Source organism: Nicotiana tabacum, chromosome 22 (genome assembly GCF_000715075.1).
Source record: "Nicotiana tabacum cultivar K326 chromosome 22, ASM71507v2, whole genome shotgun sequence".
Lineage (NCBI taxonomy): Eukaryota > Viridiplantae > Streptophyta > Magnoliopsida > Solanales > Solanaceae > Nicotiana > Nicotiana tabacum.
In genome coordinates this window covers 186,907,787-186,928,288 of record NC_134101.1, presented here as the reverse complement: position 1 = coordinate 186,928,288, position 20,502 = coordinate 186,907,787, and the positions used below count along the sequence as shown (strand labels likewise).

General features: G+C 37.9%; 1 long non-coding RNA gene across 1 annotated transcript; it reads left to right on the top strand.

Moving 5' to 3' along the window:
• The first annotated feature begins 15,070 nt into the window (after nt 1-15,070).
• Nucleotides 15,071-19,965, top strand: LOC142176784 (uncharacterized). The gene is made up of 3 exons (XR_012705587.1): nt 15,071-15,572; nt 18,225-18,312; nt 19,603-19,965. It is a non-coding gene; the product is annotated as an uncharacterized LOC142176784 (long non-coding RNA).
• The last annotated feature ends 537 nt before the right edge of the window (nt 19,966-20,502 follow it).

Sequence of the window (20,502 nt, the reverse complement as noted above, 5' to 3'; positions counted from 1 at the left end):
ACAGAAAGAAAGAAATAAGCAAGATTCTATAGTCTAGCCTTTGCTTTCAACCGGCTAGACAGAGCAATGGCACAAGTAGTAGTAGAGAAAAGAAAGAATATTTTGAGTGCAAGTGTGTGTTCTTAACTCAGATTGTTCGTGTGTTTTAAAGAAGAGGGGTGCTGGGTATTTATAGTTTTTTGAAAATGAGTGAAAAGTAAGGTAATAAGTAAAGTCTTAACACTAACATGGAAACAATCACAAGTTAGAATCAATTAACACAAGTGAATCCCTTTAATTAAAGAATAACTGTTTAACGGGTAGTAACAGGCTCAATTAAGGAAAGAAATTAGTTTGTGGACAGATTGATTATTGCCATACAAGAGGGCAGTAAAAGCATGAAGTAAACAATCAAGTGTAAGTACAAAAAGATGCCTATTTTGGGAAAGGATTCAGCAAGGTAAAACATCACAGAAAGGGAAATGAATCAATTAATTTTACACAGGCGAGTGAAATTAGAGGTCATAAAATAAAATCTTTTTGCAATCAGTCACAAGACTAAGGTCAATCAAGGAAGAAACATGATTCTGCACTTCAATATATAAATAGAATGAACAAAAGCATCAGACATGCAAGGCCAAGCACATTGGCAAAAGAAACAACATACAATAGTAGCAGAAATAAGCATATGATTCAGTAGTGAAAAAAGTTAGACGGTCAGGGCTTACACGTATAACCAAAGTGAAGAAAAGAGTCAAAAACAAGTAAAGGTCTCATCATAACAAGTGTGGAAACCTTTTGAGAAATTAGGGTTTCAACAATAGTCGAGTTAAAAAGATAGTAAACTCATAAACAGATAAGTCACATAAAGAGAAGAGAGTCTGAAACAAGAAACTTTTAATCGCATCAAGTATACATTAAAACAAACAAATTCATACCAAAACACCTAGGGTTTTCCACAATAATCGAGTTTAAAAGATGGTAAAACTCAGAATCAAATAAGTCAAGAAGAACAGAGAACTTAATCGAACCAGTACACACTTAAATAAATAGTTTCAGAATTCGGATGCGCCCAAAAAGGAATTAGCATTTTCAATATGCTAACTCAGATAGAATAACAACATGAGCAAAACATAGCAAAATCACAAACAACATTAAAATCGGAGAAGAGATCTTTTGAAAAACTTAAAGAAAAACCCTTATGAAGAGTCTTTTTGAAAAAAAAGTTGAAGAATTTTCGAGAAAACACTTAAGACATTCATAGTAAGCACAGATCTATGGTAGATCTGAAAGAAAAATGAAAAGATCTTAAAGATTAGGGTTTCGAAAAACCCAGAAAAGGTGAGAAAGACATTGAAAGTTATCGATCTAACTAGAAAAGTCAAGGATCTGCCTTGAAAGGCCAAGAATGGCCGGAGAAAGGTCACAGATGGCCGGAGAAAGGCCATGAACAAAAGTCGAGCAAGGACTGGACCAAATCCCTTCGAGGTCTATCCATGAAACCACAGAAACTAACACTCAGGAGCCATAGGAGGCTGATACACATCTCCAATGGCCACGAGAGGCCATGGATTAGGCAGGGATTAAGGAGGATTAGGATGGGATGAGAGGTAAGGGATCCAGAAGCGGCAGTTGGTGAAAAATGAGGTAGGTTTAGGGGTCTTTTGGGTTTAATTATGGAAGGGCGAATTGTGGTCGTTGATTTGAATAATCAATGGCTTGGATTCAAAAGGGTAGGTAGGGAAATCCGGGTTGGGTCGTTTAAATGGGTTGGGGGTCGGGTTTGAAATGGAATTGGGCCGGCGAAATTTGGGATCAGATTTAGGCTACAATTGAAATGTAATCGGGCTATTATTTAAATAGCCAATTTTCCCCTTTTAAAATTATAAAAAATAGTAAATTAATTTTTTAAAATAAATTGAAAGCATTTAAATGATTTATAACATATAATTAACAATTTAAAAATACAGGACTTAATTTTATGAACATAAAACCCTATTGAATCGTAAAAAAGGCTAATATTGCAATTATATATAATTTAGCTTAAAAATACTAAATAAATTTGTAAAAATATGCAACACTTACCTTAGCTATATTTATCATAAAATATAAAAATCCAATAAACGAATTACCAAAATAACAATTTTGGAATTATTGGATTTTTATGGATAAAAACGGGAATAAATTTATTTACAAATCTTTAAAATAATTTATGGAAAATGATAAAACATTTGGACATACTTGTATATGCATATATATGTTATTTTGAAGGTATTTTACATATTGAAAATATATAGGGAAAAATTGGGTATTAACAGAGTCTTGGTTGTACATTATCACACATAATGACATGCGAGGGTTGTCTTTTACACCCTTCCGAACCTTCTTTTCAAAATTCTTCAGTTCTAGAGAATGGTTTTGTCAGGTCAACTATCATTACTTCTCGCAGTCTTCAGTCCAATTAAAAGTAGGAAAAACTCTACTCTAGCAAACATAGGTCATATTTCGTAAACCTTAGATGATTCGATTCTTGTCATCGACGCACAATTAGGAAATCCACCCCTAATGGCAACGGGTCATGCACCCAACAAGATGACTTTTGTGGAAAGACAAAAAAATTCTATGAGACACCTAAATATCCAAAACAAACACTTATCAAACCTTTTCTTTACCCGCTTCAGAAATGAAAATCAACCAAAACATCCCCGAGATCAATATGGTGATGGGAGCACCACACAAGTTGAAGCAACGGTGGAAGAATATCTGCCAAGAACACGGAGATAAAATCCGAACACACTTAAAAGAACTGACCGCTTTGATAAACATTCGAGATGACAAAGTGTTTACTCGCCTGTTAGTAGAGTTCTGGGACCCATCCAAGGTGGTATTCAAGTTTGCTTATTGTGAGTTGCTAGAGACATTAGAAGAAGTTAGAATTTTCACAGAGCTTCCATTTATAAGAAGGAGACTGATATTACCAGTTACCATTCCTGGTTACAAGTTTCTTGATGATCTAGGTCTGGCAAACAACTGCTATTTGAGAAACATCAAGGACAGATGGGTAAGCCTAAATCAACTGTTCGATAGGTTCGGACATTGTGAAAGCTATGAATGGTACTTGGGAAAATTTTAGTGCGATCACACAATGTGGGAGAGTCTGAGGCCTGTAGTTTTCTCGTTGGCGTTGTTGGCATTGTTGGTTTTTTTGCAAAGAAGAGTTCGGATCAATATCAACTTGTTACCCATGGTTCTAGCGACATTCAGAGGCAACCTCCAAGCTATAATAGTACTGATGATGTTAGCTGAGATTCATTGGGCTTTGTCTGCATGTGCACGAGGGTATGATTTCTTTAAGAGTTGTAACTTGCTGCTTCATTTTTGGGCCACAGAGAATTTGTTTCAGCGAGAGGACACAATTGACTACTTTGTGGGCATCAACAATATGATCTGAAGCCACAATGAGAGGCTGAGATATTGGTTTTCCGCACACAAACAAGAAGAATTGGGAGAAATGTTGACTAACCTAAGCGGAGAATGGGTCAATTGAATGATTTCATGGTTAGGAGGAAGGGACATCCTAAGGAATCCTCAGAAATACTTCATTAAGCTAATTGGACTTGAGGGCATCCATCCATACTCACCCCTGCGGGTTCTTAGACAGTTCAGGCTGATCTGTGCCTCTTTGGACGAGGACAGCACTGTATGAGGACGAGTACAATGGATAGATCCCAATACTGAGAATAAGAAAGCTCCAAGAAGAGTGGAATGATCTAGTCACAATGCCAATGGGTCAAAACTCATGGTGTACTCCAGGATATTATGTCTGGATCAACTAGGAAGACAAGCTAGCCCGAGATTAACCAGTATATGCCACATATTGCCTGTCACGACCAACCACTCATTTTGAGAACCTCGTGGACCATAGGCATTCCATAAAATCCACATGAGCGATATGTTCCTCCGATATATATCATTTCTGAACCCACCTTTACACCGCCTGTCACGGTCAAGGTTCCTTAAGAGATTAACCAGTACGCCGAGATGGAAAGGGAAGCTAGTCGTAAAGAAGGAAGAGTAATTGTCTGAGCAGGTATAAATCTTGAGAAAACAAATGAAGAACCTCCTGGGCCATAGGCATGTGTAACGACCAGCCGCTCATTTTGAGAATTTGCATTCCTTTTGTAGACATGTGATTTTTGACCCTCCCCAAGATTTTTTATATTTTAGCGTAAAATATTTAATTAAGCCTAATATAACTATTTCAACTCATTTTTACTATTTTACCTTATTTTATTACTAGAAAACGAAAATTATAAAAATAGATTCATTAATGTTTTGTAGTCATTTTTAATCTTAAAAAAATACAAAAATAGTATCGTATTTTTATTTTAATATGTTATTTAAAAATACCAAAAATAGGTTTGTTTTAACGGTTAGTTTTATTTTAATAATTATTTCAATAGTAGGATTAATTAATAAATGAGATCGTATTTTTAATCTCGTTTGTAAGGAAAGTATAAAACTTGGGCTCGAGCAATCCATTTTTAGGTCTAATTTTGGACCTAGCCCATAATTCATATGCCTATAATTCCTAGGCCCATACCGCTAACCTAATCCTTACCCCTATATATAGTATTTAACACCTAAAAAAGGAGGGGATCCGCGGGTCTTCTTCAGAATTTTGTTCAGCCGCAAGAAAAAGGAAAAAAAAAACTCCTAACCTAGAGAATCGACAGACCCTCAAGCAAAATGAGAGCAGCCGCCACCCTCAACAAACTCCAGCAGCAGCCATCCCCACCTTTTGGCTAAGCCCTCGTCTTCTCCCTCTATTCATTTTGCCTTTTGGATTCTTTTGCAGATTCCTTAATCCACCTGACATATAGTAGTCCCAAGAATTGTTTGTAGAATTTTTCCTTTTTTACCCATTTGGTTTAGAGTCGAGTATTCTGGATTTCACATTCTAGCTGGCTGGGGTTTCTTTCGATTTTTTTTCTCCTGGGCTTATTACACAGAAATGCAAGTCAAATCTCTAAAACGACAAATATGCAGCGTTTTTGAGTGGAAAGAACAGTCAAAGTTTTTGATCAATTTTCCGACGAGGTTCGTTGAGGTTTTCGGCGAGGTGGACGCCGCCCATTCCAGCTCATTTCCGGCTTTTATTTGGTACTTCAAACTGTTTCCTTGCTTTCAATAGTTGTTGTTCGAGTTCTGAAAATCTGTTCGAGGTCAGAGATCTCCGGCGAGGTTTCCGGACGGATTTGGGTTCCGTCGAGTTATTGTTGTCCAAATTTTCTGGTGTTAATCGTTTTTAGAACCAAATTTCTTTGTATCGAGGTCAATTGCTTTCTCTAATCTTTAATTTCCTCTCTGTTTCCTAGTCATTAAGTTTTGATGATTATGAATACCGTGTAGTTGTTACGCTTGTTTCGTTGCTTGTTTAAGACTCTCTTAATTTGGTTCCTTTATGTCGAAGTTTTCATCGATGCAGTCTTTGGGAACAAACATGAATTAGCCAATTATTTTATTTTATTAGAAAGGTGAATGCATATGATCCATTTAGTTAATTGTTCTTTTGGATTAAAACTTGTCGAAATGATGCTGCTTATATGGTTTTGCACGATTCTTTGTGATATCCTTTGATATTCCAATGAAATTTATTTGAGTCTTGTTACCAGATTTGTAGATGCAATTAAAGTGATAATGAGATTTTTGCTTATGAGTTTTGAAGTAGGCTAGTTAGATATTTACCTTAACCGAATGGACTTAAGCTTGAATTATATAACAGGTTCGTTTTAATCAGTTGGGTTGTTTTATATTCATTGCTTATTATCGTAGTTTGCTTTAGGTGAACTATTTTATATTTATTTTCTTTTGTTTTATTAAACTCGGGTGCGCATTTATGTGACCCAAATCCAAATCTCAACAACGTTAGATAAAATATATTGCAGACTGCAGGTGCATTTATGTGACGTAGTTCAAGACGCGTTTCATATAACGTTGAATCTTCCTTAAAATAATTAAATGCGGCTAATAAGTTAAAATTTGCACATAGGTTTCAAAGATGTATTAAAATCAGATAATGAGCCAATAATAACAGTTGAGCGACCGTGCTAGAACTACGAAACTCGGGAATGCTTAACACCTTCTCCCGGGTTAACAGAATTCCTTACCCGGATTTCTATGTTCGCGGACTGTAAGACAGAGTCAATCTTTTCCTCGATTCGGGATTTGAACCTGTGACTTGGGACACCATAAATTATCCCAAGTGGCAACTCTGAATCTTTTAAATAAATAATCTCATTTTGATTGTCACTTTAAGTTGGAAAAAACTACCTTATATACATCCCTTACGGGGGGTGTAGGAAAAAAAGAGGTGTGACAGCTCTGGCGACTCTGCTAGGGCTCGAACCCAGAATCTCTGGTTCAGGGATCAGAATTCGAGCTTAGATAAATTGTTATAATTAGCTTGTTTTATCTGATTTTTTTTACATGTTGGGCCTAAATGCAAAATGTTGCTTTTACCACTTTGATATTGTCTGAAACTGTATATAAACTGCTACGAAACCCTTCTCTTCTCATCTTCGGGGATGTGCTCGCTGGTCGAGACTCCCTATTCTGTTAGTGTCATATCTTGAAATAAGAAAGAGGCTCGGACAAGTTACTAAGCCGGATGACCTTTTGGTTCTCGGTACATAGCCCCCTCCTCGGCTCGAGTTGTCCGTTCGAATACACAAGTCTAGAACAAATACCCAGGTTTTGAACCTAGAATAACTCAGCTTTATGCTGGATGCCTAGTAGGAACGCTTGTTTGCATCATGTGAACTTGACTAAGGGGACTCAACATAGGGGTTGGGTCCGTCTAGGACAGGTATACCCCAAAAAATAAAAGACCATCCTGATGCATCTTATGTGCTACATATTGCATTCATTCAAGGGTAAAAGGGTCATTTGACGGACCAATGATAGCTGAGGGTAAATGAAGAAATGAGAAAAAAACAAAAAAACAATGAAAAAAGAAAGAAGAAAGAAAAAAAAGAAAAAGAGAGGAGAGCTTGGAAAATTCAAAAGATTTTTGTACTTTTTCATCATTTTTCACAAATAAAAAAAGGGGAAAAATAAAATAAAATAAGAGTTTACATGTTTCATCATTTTTCAAAAAAAAAAGAGAAATAAAAAAAACATATTTTCTCTAAATTAGTTGTTATTTTTATTTTTCGCCTGTATCCTATCTGCCCGAACTACGCATACCTGATTCTCGTCTTTCGGGACGTAATACGCAGGCAACCCACATAGGGTCCGGTCTTCCTAGTAAATCTTAGGTTCTTGTCTTTGCGGGATCTTAGCCAAATTTTGCACTTCTAACCATTTTTGGCCAAATAAGTCATTTTGCAAAAATAGCCTCAATCATGTCTTGCATGTGTCTTAGAGAATGTTATTGCCTCACATAGTGCTAGTTTAATTTTTCTCATACAGATGTGGATCTACTTACTGAAGTTTGAGCATGACAGATACCCCAAGATCACTGCATTCAGGAGCTGCTCGAGGAGCCATTTTATGTTTTTGAGTCAGTTGTTTTTGCTTTTATTTTCTAGTCATGTGTAGTAGTATTTAATCTTTTAGGTGATGTTAGAGTTTGTAATAGTCAGGTTAAGTTTGCCGAGTCTCTTATTTTGTATATGGAAATGTGTTACAAGTCGAAAATCCAGAAAAAAAAAGAAAAAATTTTGCGTTTTTGTTATAAGAAATAAAAAAATTCTCTTTGAGATTGTTTTTCCTATAGGCAATTAATATCTAGGACTTAAAATGAATTGTTTTTATATTTCCTCAGTTATATTAGGACAAAAATTAAAAAAAAAGAGAATTTTCTTTTACTACTTCTTTAAAATCCTTCTTTAGGGTATTAATTCCAAAATCCAAAAATATTTTCTTTTGAGGTGTTTCTTGGGGAAATTAGTGAAAAATGAAAAAAAATTCTTTTTATTTTCATTTGAACTTTAGGATATTGTACATAGAAAAAAAAACATACTTTATCCTTTGTTTATTATTAGAAATTCTTCTTTAGGCAATCAAAATTGAAATCCAAAAATATTTTGTTTTATCTTTTTCATTGCTTGTTTCGAAACCTTACATCAGAATATCAAATGAAAATTTTAAATATTTTTCTGTGGTTCACTCTTTAGATTTTCTTCCTAAAAAAAGGAATCAAAAATATCTTTCTCTTCTAGAGTTTTTCCTTAATAGAGTATTTGTTTCAGAGAAAAGAAAAAAAATCCGTTAAGCTTGAGTTTAAAATAGGTTATAGAACATTAAGTTTAGAAAATTCAAAAAAAGATTCGCTTCATTTATTTCTCTTTTCTCAGCAGAATAGTCATTAAGGTAAAAAGAAAAGAAAAAGAAAAAGAAACAGAGAACGTCAGTTTGTTACCTTTATTCCTGATCTTCCCGAACTACACAAAGATCTGATTCATACGGCGTCATGATACGTAGGCAACCTACATAGGGTTAGATCGAATCATTTTTTTTATTTTTTTAAAAGAAAAGAAAAAAAAGAGAGAAAAAGATGGTGAAATTATGGGAGGTGAGAATTGAGAAGGAAGAAATGAGCGACAATAAGAAAGAAAAGGGGAAAGAAAATGAGCGAGCTAAGAAGTGCGAGGAAAGAAAAGAAAAGAGAAGATTCAAATGGACAGATTGGGATGATGCCAAGTGACCTTATGACCCTCGAAGTTATTCTAGAACCATTAATTGTTGCTAGGTGCATTGCACGCAATGTGATATTTCTGGTGTTAAATGCCCTAACGCTAATGGGATGACCCCATTTTGTTCCTTTTGATATCTTCATAGTAGAAAGGTGATTGGTTTGTGGTCCTCGAAGTAGTAACTCCTCTCCACAACATAAAGTCAAAAGGCAATGAAAGACAACAACAAAACTGAGTTGGTTGATACAGGTGCCCAAAAGCAATTGGTTGAACAGGACAATGGGTTGGTTGAAGAGGTGAGGATGTTAAGACAACACATGGCGGACATGTATCAGGCCTGGATGACTGGGAAGGCACCACCCCCGCCACAACCTAGCTTCCTAAATGCTACCCTTACCCAAACACCGGTCACAGTGCCAGATGATCCCCCATACTATCCAGATCCACCTGCTTATCATGGCTTTCCCAACCACCCTAGAAACTCCATCACTCATCTTCCAATTACCTTTCCCAAAAATTGCCCTCCGGTCTTATCCACCATCCCCAACAATGAACACCCACTCAAAGCTCATGATGCCCAATATTACCCCTCAGAGGTTGCCCACAAGGTTCCCAACTCATACAAGCAGGGTTCACGGGATGGGCCTCATGTTGTAAATGAAGAGTTCACAGGAAGAAAAGGGTGAGATGGGATACACAGGAGGCTGAAAGTCATAGAACAATCCTTAAAGAATAAACAAGGAAGGGGAGACCAGGGTAGCATGGCTTACAAAGAACTGTCTGTGTCCCCTAACGTTCGCCTGCCCGCGGGATTCAAAGTGCCAAGATTTAACTTGTATGATGGGTGTGGAGATTCGATAGCCCATTTGAGGGATTATTGTAGTGAAATGAGAAGTGTTGGCGAGAAAGATGATTTATTGATGGCGTACTTCAGTGAGAGCCTGACCGGGGCCGCTTTGGAATGGCATAATCATCAAGATGTTGGTAAGTGGCCTACATTGGGTGACATGACTCAAGATTTTGTTCGATACTTTCAATATAGATCAGGTGTTACCCTAGACCGCTCCTCCCTATCTAAAATGGAAAAAAATCCAGAGGAAAGCTTTAGGGAGTTTGGGCTTAGATGGAGGGAGCAGGCTGCTCGAGTCAATACCCCGATTGGTGAAGAAGAAATGGTTGAGCTTTTCCTACAAGCTCAGGGGCCCACCTAATTCAGTCATTTGATCCAGGCCATGATGAAGCCTTTCAATGATGTGTTAAAAATGGGGGAGCTAGTAGAAGAGGGAATCAAGTCAGGCAAAATCATGAGTTGTTCGAAAAATATTCAGAACATCCCAGTAAGTTTGGGTGGAAGAAAGAGAAATAGAAAAGATGATCCAATGGGCTTTCCCGATCAATACTTCCAGCCTCGACATTGTCCCCGTGGATATCCTTATGCACCAGATGATCCTCCCCAATGCCACTTCTCTCCACAGAACTCCCAAAGTCGTACATCACTTTTCCAGTACCCAGCTGCATAAAATGCCCATCTCCCCCACGAACCTATCGAAAACCCCCTGGATCAGGTTTCCGGCCTAGTCAAGCCTTTAAGAATGAGTGGTTACAGAAGAAGAAAACATTCACTCCATTGGGAGTGTCATATGCCAGCCTGTTTCAGAGGCTAAGGAAATTGGACATGTTGAAGCCGACCCAGATAAAAATGCCAAACCCTCTTCCAAAGAAGTTTGATTTTTCTCAAAGGTGCGCCTATTGCTCAGATGCCCCGGGGCATGACATAGAGAAGTGTTGGAATCTGAAGAATGCAATTCAGAAGCTTATTGATGCAGGCGACATTGTCGTGCAAAATCCAGATGCAGCAGACACTAGCCAAAGTCCATTGCATGTGCATAATGAGACGCATATGGTGGGTATGGTTTATTTTGAAAAGGAATGTGAGAATTCTTCTAGGAGCCTCAGAGGTCCACGTACTACTAAGCTTTCAGCGCTATCAGAGGTTGATCCTAAGAACAAGCAGGCAAAGGGAATCCAAAGGCAATCTGTTAAAAACAATATGATGGAGACGTGTGAAGGTCCTAGTATTGTTGATGCAGAAGTTAGCGGCTAAGATGTTGAGTTTGATGATTGGAAAGACGCTCTTTTCTTTGTTAGCCAGGGAGGAGTTTTTGGTGGTTTATTTTGTTGTCATTTCTGCTGTCCGGGTTATTTCAGGGTTGTAATCTGGATATTGTCTTGTGACTCAAACCTTTCTATCCTTTTATTTTTCCTAGTTTGTTTAGTCATAGTAACCTGTTTAGCGTTGTCTAGGTTTGTTCTAGGTTCGTAACCCCAGTTTAGTTTGTTTGTTTTGTTGTCCAAACCCTTTCACCATCTATCTAATGCAATTTTCTATTTTCTGTGATTTCTAGTCATTTTTGTTTAGTTCTCTTTTCTTTTATAGTTCTTTTCCTGTTAACTCTAGTGACATGACATGCGTGCGTAATTCTCAGCCTGGTTTTAAAAGTCAGTTTAATCACAAAGCAATGAAACAACTTCAAAACATGCCAAGTACAAACAACACAATTAAACTAACCAAGAAAAACATTCGTAACACCTTTTGATTGTATCAGACTTGATAACCATATCCACACATTCGCCTTCTACATCTGTTAAATACAAAGCACCATTGGACAACACTCTCATTACCACGAACGACCCCTGCCAATTTGGGGCAAACTTGCCTTTAGCTTCAACCTGATGCGGTAGGATGCGTCTCAATAGTATTTCTTTTTGTTCTATCTGCCCCAGTTTCATACAATTCGGGCTTGAAGTGATCTCAAAATGACTTTATTTATTTCCCTCAATGTCCTTACATATTCAAATTGAAATGACGAATGCATTTTGTTCTGCTATCTAAACACTTTATCCTTCGTTACACCTTTGAGCCTCATTAATTTTCTCACGGGCACCGTAGGGCGACGGAAGCTGAGAGAAATCCAAAAATGAGAGAGTCTTATTGGTGAAAACTCTCGCGGGCACCGTAAGGCGACGGTAAGTTGAGAGAAAGAACATAATGAGAGAGGCTTGATGGTGAAAACCCTTCGGTCACTACAAGTCGAATAAGGATTGTGAATCAGATTCGATAATCGGAGCATTGAAGTCCAGTTTCACGGTTCAGGGGTATAACAAGATTTGAACATTAGACTTGTTTGACAAATTAGGCCACTTAATCAACATGTGCATGTCATGGTCATTAGAGTTGGTATCCACATCTGATAGGTTTCTACCTTGTAGTTTCTTGTTATGAATCATCTCTTTCCTTTGTCCTTTACTCTATTCCTTTTGTCATGTTTACTTCTTCTTCCTGAGTCCGTTTGGTCAAAATAAGTGAGAAATGACTTCAAAATTTGCCACCAGCTTTCCAATTGCACAAAACGGGATTTGACCAGCACATCAAAGTGACATAAGTTAGGAAAGAACAACAAGCGCACTGAGTTGGTAGCAATCAACACACTTTGGGATTCATGTGAGACACAAAGGTTTGGTAAATGTCAGTTCATGAGCAATGCAACAGATAGAGGGTATTGGGTCTGAACAGAGAAGAGGTATTTTCTGTGATAAGGATGACAGAAAAAGTGGTTAGCAAGGTCTTCGAGTTGAAATCAAATTATCATTGCAAGTGAAGGAGCAATAGACCTCAAGGCCAATGCTAGTGGGTTAAGTCAGGAAAGAAAACCATGCACATTGAGTGAACGGTAATTGACGTGCTTTGGGATTCATGTGAAACACAATGGTTGGTAAATGTCAGTTCATGAGTAATGCAACAGATAAAGGGAATTGGGTCTGAACGGAGAAGGGGTATTTTCTGTGTTAAGGATGACAGAGAAAGTGGTTAGTCCATAAGCAAGCAAGGTCCTCGAGCAGAAATCAGTTATCATGGGAAGTGAAGGAGCAATCGCCCTCAAAGTCAAGGCCACAAACTAACCACCACATTTTAAACTGAAAAAAAAATTCTTTGATTAAAACAGGGGCAGGAAATTTTAGTTGTTTCAGAGAAACCCTCCGCGGAGAAAGGCAGTCACCAAACAGGTTTGATTTTTGATTTTCAGGACCCTCCTAGAAAATGGGACCTAGTTCAGAAATAGCGTAATCTAGCATAAATGTATCCCAAAGGAATATAAGCTGGTTTTGAAGTTTGCATGTTCGAGATAAGATTCAATTAGGAGTTTTCAGGACCCTCCTGAATAATGGGACTTAGCTTTAAGATTTCGATTAGATAACAACATTTAGCGTAAATTCTGTTGTAGGGTAGTATAATTCAGCCATAAAAGTTGTCTCTCTTAAGATAAAATTTGACCTTTGATAAAAAGATTTAGCAGAAGTCACACCTTTAGAAAATATAGCTTAGATTTAAAATTGTCGCTTAGTTAAGAATTGTCAGGACCCCCCTGGATAATGGGACCTAGCTTTGAAATTCTTAATAATACTTGGTAATATGATTTAGTTTTACACTCACATCTGTGCCCAACCACCAAACTGGGGAAGAAAATTTTCTTTGTTTTTGTCTATTTTGTTGAAGTCAGGAGCCTGCCTGGAGAGCAGGGAATACATTTCAAGTCATGCAGTCAGGAGCCCGCCTGGAGAGTAGGAGATACATTCAAATTTAGCAATTAGGAGCCCGCCTGGAGAGTAGGGAATACATTTCAAGTTCAGCAATCAGGAGCCCACCTGGAGAGCAGGGAATACATTTCAAGTCAGCAGTCAGGAGCCCGCCTGGAGAGTAGGGAATACATTCAAGTTAGCAGTCAAGAGCCCGCCTAGAGAGTAGGGAATACATTCAAGTTAGCAGTAAGGAGCCCGCCTGGAGAGCAGGGAATACATTCAAGTTCAACAGTCAGGAGCCCGCCTGGGGAGCAGGGAATACATTTCAAGTCAGCAGTCAGGAGCCCGCTTGAAGAGCAGGGAATACATTTCAAGTCAGCAATCAGGAGTCCACCTGGAGAACAAGGGAGTATAACTCAAGTTTTAGCTTTCAAGTTCTTATTGATATTTGGTAATGTGGTTCATTTTAGACTTACATATGTGTCCAGATACCCAAACTGGGGCAGAAAAATTTTCTTTGTTTTGTCTATTTTGTTGAAGTCAAGCGCCTACCTGGAGAGCAAGGGAATACAATTCAAGTTCATGCAATCAGGCGCCCACCTGGAGAGCAGGGAATACATTTCAAGTTAGCAGTCAAGCGCTCACCTGGAGAGCACGGGAATACAGTTCGAGTTCAACAATCAAGCGTCCACCTGAAGAAAAGGAAAAACATCTCAGATTGCAATTCAAGTCAGCAACCAAAGAATCTCGCGACAAGAATGCGAGTCAACAATCCGAGATGATCAACAGAAGTTAGTCATAATAAAGAAAAAGAGAGAAAGGCAAGAAGTGAATCCAAATGCAGAAGTTGATGGAAGATGTGAACTGCTTAAGACATGGTGGAAGTCACAAGCACTACATGTCCGGTCTTGATCCAAAAGCTATAGAAGAACGAGCTAGCACCTGCAGCTAACAAGCCCAAGGTTCAAATCTAATGTCTGCATGAAGAACCATTCAAGACTCAAGATCAAGCTTTAGAAGACTTATAGTTAGGAATCTTGTAACTCGTAGTTGACGGGCTTAACTAGTCTTTTTCATGTTTTGATTTTTGATGTAATAACAGGACCGCGGAATGGAACCTCGGCGGAACGGCACCCCGACCATCTCTCCACCTCGGCATACTCCATCATCTCACTCACCTCTGAACAACACGTGTCCTGATTCCTTTATAGCCAAGGATATGTAGGCAGCTTAGATACCAGGGCTCGGTCACATTCCCCTTTTCTTAGTTTTAGTCCCTCCAAATAAGGGTCGGGTCAAAAAACCTGTCTAGTAATTCTTTGTCTGAAAACTCTTCGCGTTTCCAGTCAAAGAGGGGTAGCTGTAGACATGTGATTTTTGACCCTCCCCAAGATTTTTTATATTTTAGCGTAAAATATTTAATTTAGGCCTAATATAGCAATTTCAGCTCATTTTTACTATTTTACCTTATTTTATTACAAGAAAATGAAAATTATAAAAATAGGTTCATTAATATTTTGTAGTCATTTTTAATCTTAAAAAAATACAAAAAATAGTATCGTATTTTTATTTTAATATGATATTTGAAAATACCAAAAATAGGTTTGTTTTAACGGTTAGTTTTATTTTAATAATTATTTCAATAGTAGGATTAATTAATAAATGAGATCATATTTTTAATCTCATTCGCAAGGAAAGTATAAAACTTGGGCTCGAGCAATCCATTTTAGGTCTAATTTTGGACCTAGCCCATAATTCCTAGGACCATACCCCTACCCCTATATATAGTATTTAACACCTAAAAAGGGGGGGGGGGTCCGCGGGTCTTCTTCAGAATTTTGGTCAGCCGCAAGAAAAAGGAAAAAAAATCCTTACCTAGAGAATCAGCAGACCCTCAAGCAAAATAAGAGTAGCCGCCACACTCAACAAACTCCAACAGCAGTCGTCCCCACCTTTTGGCTAAGCCCTCGTCTTCTCCCTCTATTCATTTTCCCTTTTGGATTCTTTTGCAGATTCCTTAATCCACCTGACATATAGTAGTCCCAAGAATTGTTTGTAGAATTTTTCCTTCTTTACCCATTTGTTTTAGAGTCGAGTATTCTGGATTTCACATTCTAGTTGCCTGGGTTTCTTTCGACTTTTTTTCTCCTGGGCTTATAACACAGAAATGCAAGCCACATCTCTGAAACGACAAATATGCAGCGTTTTTGAGTGGAAAGAACAGTCGAAGTTTTTGATCGATTTTCCGATGAGGTTCGTTGAGGTTTCCGGCGAGGTGGACGCCGCCTATTCCAGCTCATTTCCGGCTTTTATTTGGTACTTCTAATTGTTTCCTTGCTTTAAATAGTTGGTGTTCGAGTTCTGAAAATCCGTTCGAGGTCGGAGATCTCCGGCGAGGTTTCCGGACGGATTTGGGTTCCGTCGAGAATTGCTTTCCAAAATTTCTGGTGTTAATCATTTTCAAAACCAAATTTTTTTGTATCGAGGTCAATTTATTTCTCTAATCTTAAATTTCCTCTTTGTTTCCTAGTCATTAAGTTTTGATGATTATGAATACCGTGTAGTTGTTACGCTTGTTTCGTTGCTTGTTTGAGACTCTCTTAATTTGGTTCCTATATGTTGGAGTTTTCATCGATGCAGTCTTTGGGAACAAACATGAATTAGCCAATTATTTTATTTTATTAGAAGTGTGAATGCATATGATCCATTTAGTTAATTGTTATTTTGGATTAAAACTTGTCGAAATGATGTTGCTTATATGGTTTTGCAAGATTCTTTGTGATATCCTTTGATATTCCAATGAAATTTGTTTGAGTCTTGTTGCCAGATTTGTAGATGCAATTAAAGTGATAATGAGATTTTTGCTTATGAGTTTTGAAGTAGGCTAGTTAGATATTTACCTTAACCGAATGGACTTAAGCTTGAATTATATAACAGGTTCGATTTAATCAGTTGAGTTGCTTTATATTCATTGCTTATTATCGTAGTTTTCTTTAGGCGCGCTATTTTATATTTATTTTCTTTTGTTTTATTAAACTCGGGCGCATTTATGTGACCCAAATCCAAATCTCTACAACGTTAGATAAAATGTGTTGCAGATTGCAGGTGCATTTATGTGACGTAGTTTAAGACGCGTTTCATGTAACGTTGAATCTTCCTTAAAATAATTAAAAGCGGCTAATAAGTTAAAATTTGCACATAGGTTTCAAAGATATATTAAAATCAGATAATGAGCCAATAATAACAGTTGAGCGACCGTGCTAGAACCACGGAACACGGGAATGCCTAGCACCTTCTCCCGGGTTAACAAAACTCCTTACCCGGATTTCTGTGTTCGCGGACTGTAAGACAAAGTCAATCTTTTCCTCGATTTGGGATTTGAACCGGTGACTTGGGACACCATAAATTATCCCAAGTGGTGACTCTGAATCTTTTAAATAAATAATCCTGTTTCGATTGTCACTTTAAGTTGGAAAAAACTCCCTTATATACATCCCTTACGGGGGGTGTAGGAAACAAGGAGGTGTGACACCTTTTAGATATTTTGAGTCTTGAGTAGCTTCGTATGATTTATTATGACTTGTGTGAATCGTCAGTTTTGTTTTCCGATGTTTGGGAATTAGTTTGGAAGAATGAATTTCATGACTGAAGCTTTAAGTTGGAAGAGTTGATCAATTTTGACTTTTTAGTATTTGACCTTAGATCTTAGTTTTGATTATTCCGTTAGGTACGGATGATGATTCGTGACTAGAAAAGATTTCGGCATTAATTGATGAAAGTGGGATATTTGAAGGTTTGTAATGTTTCAAAGTTTTACCGATAGTTGACTTTGGTGATATCAGGTTCGGATTATGGTTCTGAGAATCAGAATAGCTTCGTTATGTCATTTGAGACTTGTGTCCAAAATTTGAGGTTATTCCGAGTAGATTTGATAAGGTTCGGCACGAGTTGTGTAAGTTAAAAGATTCAAAGTTTATTAAGTTTGATTTGACGTGCGATTTGTGATTTTGATGTTGTTAAGCATGATTTTAGGCCTCTAGTAGGTCCGTATTATGTTTTAGAAATTTTTGGTATAGTTGGATGGGGTCCCAAAGGGATCGGATGAGTTTCGGACGGGGTCCCATGGGGTTCAGATGAGTTTCAGACCAGATTTGGATCGTTTTGGATAATTTTGGCTATGCTAGTTTGCCTGGGATTCTGGTGTGATCGCACCTGCGGATCTATGGGCAGAGCTGCGGAGCCACAAAAGTGGTAGAGGAATTGCAAAAGCGGAGGGTGTAGCAGGGAGCAGGAGTCCGCAAATGCGCAAATTTCTTCGCATCTGCGAAGACGGAAATACGGTGGCTTTGGTGCAGAAGTGGGAAGTAGGCGCAGCTGCGGAGGTTGTTATTACACTTCCGATGTCGTAAAAGCGGGAAACATTTCCGTAGGTGCGAAAGGTCATCTGTTGAGTGGAGTCCACAGAAGCGGAACATGTGTCGCAGAAGCGGCTAGCAATTTCGCAAATGTGAAAGGGCCTGGGCAGAAGCTATAAATCGAGGGCTTGACCATTTTATTCACATTTTGAGAATTTGAGCTCGGTTTTAGGGGAAATTAGAGAGGATTTCACCACATGGATTGGGCTAAGCATTCTTGACTCGCTTTTGATTATATTTCGTGATTCTATCTTCATTTTTGGAAATTAAATTATGACTTTTAAAGAGAAATTGGGGGGTTTTGCCTAAAACTTCATAAAGCAAATTTTTCTACTTTTTATCGTCGATTCGGAGTCAGATTTTAGTGAAACTAGAATGTTTGGACTCGTAATTGAATGGGTTATCGGATTTTGTGAGTTTTTCCAGGTTCCGAGGTGCGAGCTCGGGTTTGACTTTCTTTTTTAGTTTGGGCTTTTGATTAAAGATTTGACCTTTATAGATTGGGTTTGTTTCCTTAGGCATTATTTGATGTATTTGAGTTGCTTTTGGCCAGTTGTGAGCTGTTTATAGGTCGATACGCATGGGATGGTGTTTCTAGAGTATTATTTGGCATGCTTGGTATTGGATTCAGCTTGTTCGAGGTAAGTAACAATTCTAAACTTGGTGATGAGGATATGAATCCCTGAATATACATGTTATGTATTTGGTGTTGAGGTGATGCACATACCAGGTGATGGGCGTGTGGGCGTGCACCGTGTGAATTATGACTCGGTTGGTTCTATGGTACTACGTAGTTACCTAATCTTGTTTTTATCCATGAAATTGTATGTGCTAGAGTAATTGAGTTGTGATCCATGCTAGAAACCAAGTTTAGGCTATATGCTTATTCTGTTGGGACCCATTGAGGTCATTTCTACTATTGAGTTATTTGCTTAAATTGCATTTACATACTCAGGTCATATTCATTCATTTGCATATCATATCTCAGCCTCTGCTGTAATTTGTTGTCGCATCATGTTGTTATCATTATTTGGGCTAATTGGTATGAGATTTGTAAGCCCGAGAGACTATAGAGATTGATGATTGAGTTGGAGTCTGAGGGTCAAATTGTGAGTGATATTGATGGGATTGGGATGCACTCCATAGCAAGTGTTATTGATGATAAAGTAGGATCGGGTTGCACGCTGCAGCAGATATTATAGATTCATGATAGGATCGGGGTTCACATCGCAGTACATTTATTAGTGCTTGGGCAGGATCCGCCCCTCCGAAGTCTGATATACCAGCAGCGAGCGCAGTATTTATTAACTTATGATGGGATCGGGCTGCGTGTCATAGTAGGTACCATATAGTGTTGAGCCACTGAGTGTGTTGAGTGATTTAGAGTGATCAATGGGAGTGTGAGACAGTGAGATGGAGTACTCTGAGAGTGTGAGTACATGATTTCATCACTATAATTTATTACATTGACATGTATACTTGACATACAGACATAGAGATGCATTTTCTCATGCTACACGGTTTTGTGACATTTAGGACTTCAGATGCACATTGACATATAGGCATGGATATGTACTTACCTCGTAATATTCGAAATTGAAACAACTTATCTATTGTTGAAATTTTTTTGGAAAAATCATAGATTTCTAACTTACTCATATTTTGGTAATTTCGGTGAAAGATTTGGGTTTTACCATTATAAAAAAAAGCATGCCTATTTTTCCATTACTATGAACTAGTTGAGCATCATATGTTTGAGTTGTTTCTTGTACTATTTTTATTATATTGTTAGGAGTTGTTGTTGTCTATTGGTATTAGACTTTGGCCGTCGTCCAAGGTCGTCACTACTTTTAACCTAAGGTTAGGTTTGTTACTTATTGAATACATAGGGTCATTTGTACTCATGCTACACTTCTGCACTTTGTGTGCAGATTTTTGTGGCTAATGTCGCTGTGTATAGCGGGAGCTGGAATTGAAGATGTACTTGTGTTACTGTCGTAGATGTCTCTTATTCTTGGTAGCTCTAGAATTATTAATCTGTTTACATATATTTCAAACAGATAATGTATTTATTTCATATCAGCTTTGTAAACTCTAAATCTTAGAAGCTCACGATTTGTACTACCAGTCCTTGGAAATTCTTTGTAAAAAAGTTTAGTTGTATTATCAATACTTCCCTTAATAAGTCTCATTGATATTAGATAGTTGCTAATTGGCTTACCTATCTGGTTGGGTCTAGGTGTCATCACGACTAGTTGGATTTTGGTTCGTGACAAGTTGGTATTAAAGCTCTAAGTTCATAGGTTCTACGAGTCATGAGAAAGTGTCTAGTAGAGTCTTGCAGATCGGTTTGATGATGTCCATACCTAAATTTGAAAGGCTGGAGGGCATTTAGGATAAATTTCCCACCTTTCTTTCCTTATCGTGCGACATTGATTCGGCTTCAAGCATATCTCTTTGAATTTTTTTCACTCACTCATGTGCACATATAAGTTCCCGATTTCAGATGTACATCGATGGCTTGTGGATTCCATGAATGATGTGGGGGATGCATTTTCTGTATTTTGGTAATGGGCCAGTCTGGAGAACTTGAGGCCAATTTGGACCGAAGCTTAGGCTTGATAGTTTCAGTTGTGTGGGCATGTGCTTATGGACTTTTATGTCTAGTGGTGTCCCTATGAATAGGACTGGTGGCTCGGTGAGTGTTTGGATGGCTATATGATGAGTAGGATGTGACTGTGGGATGTGTTCAGATGGTTTGAATGTGACGAGAAGAGTTTGCTTGAGATGTGAAAAAGGACTATTAGATGCTTGATTTCTGTGGATCTATC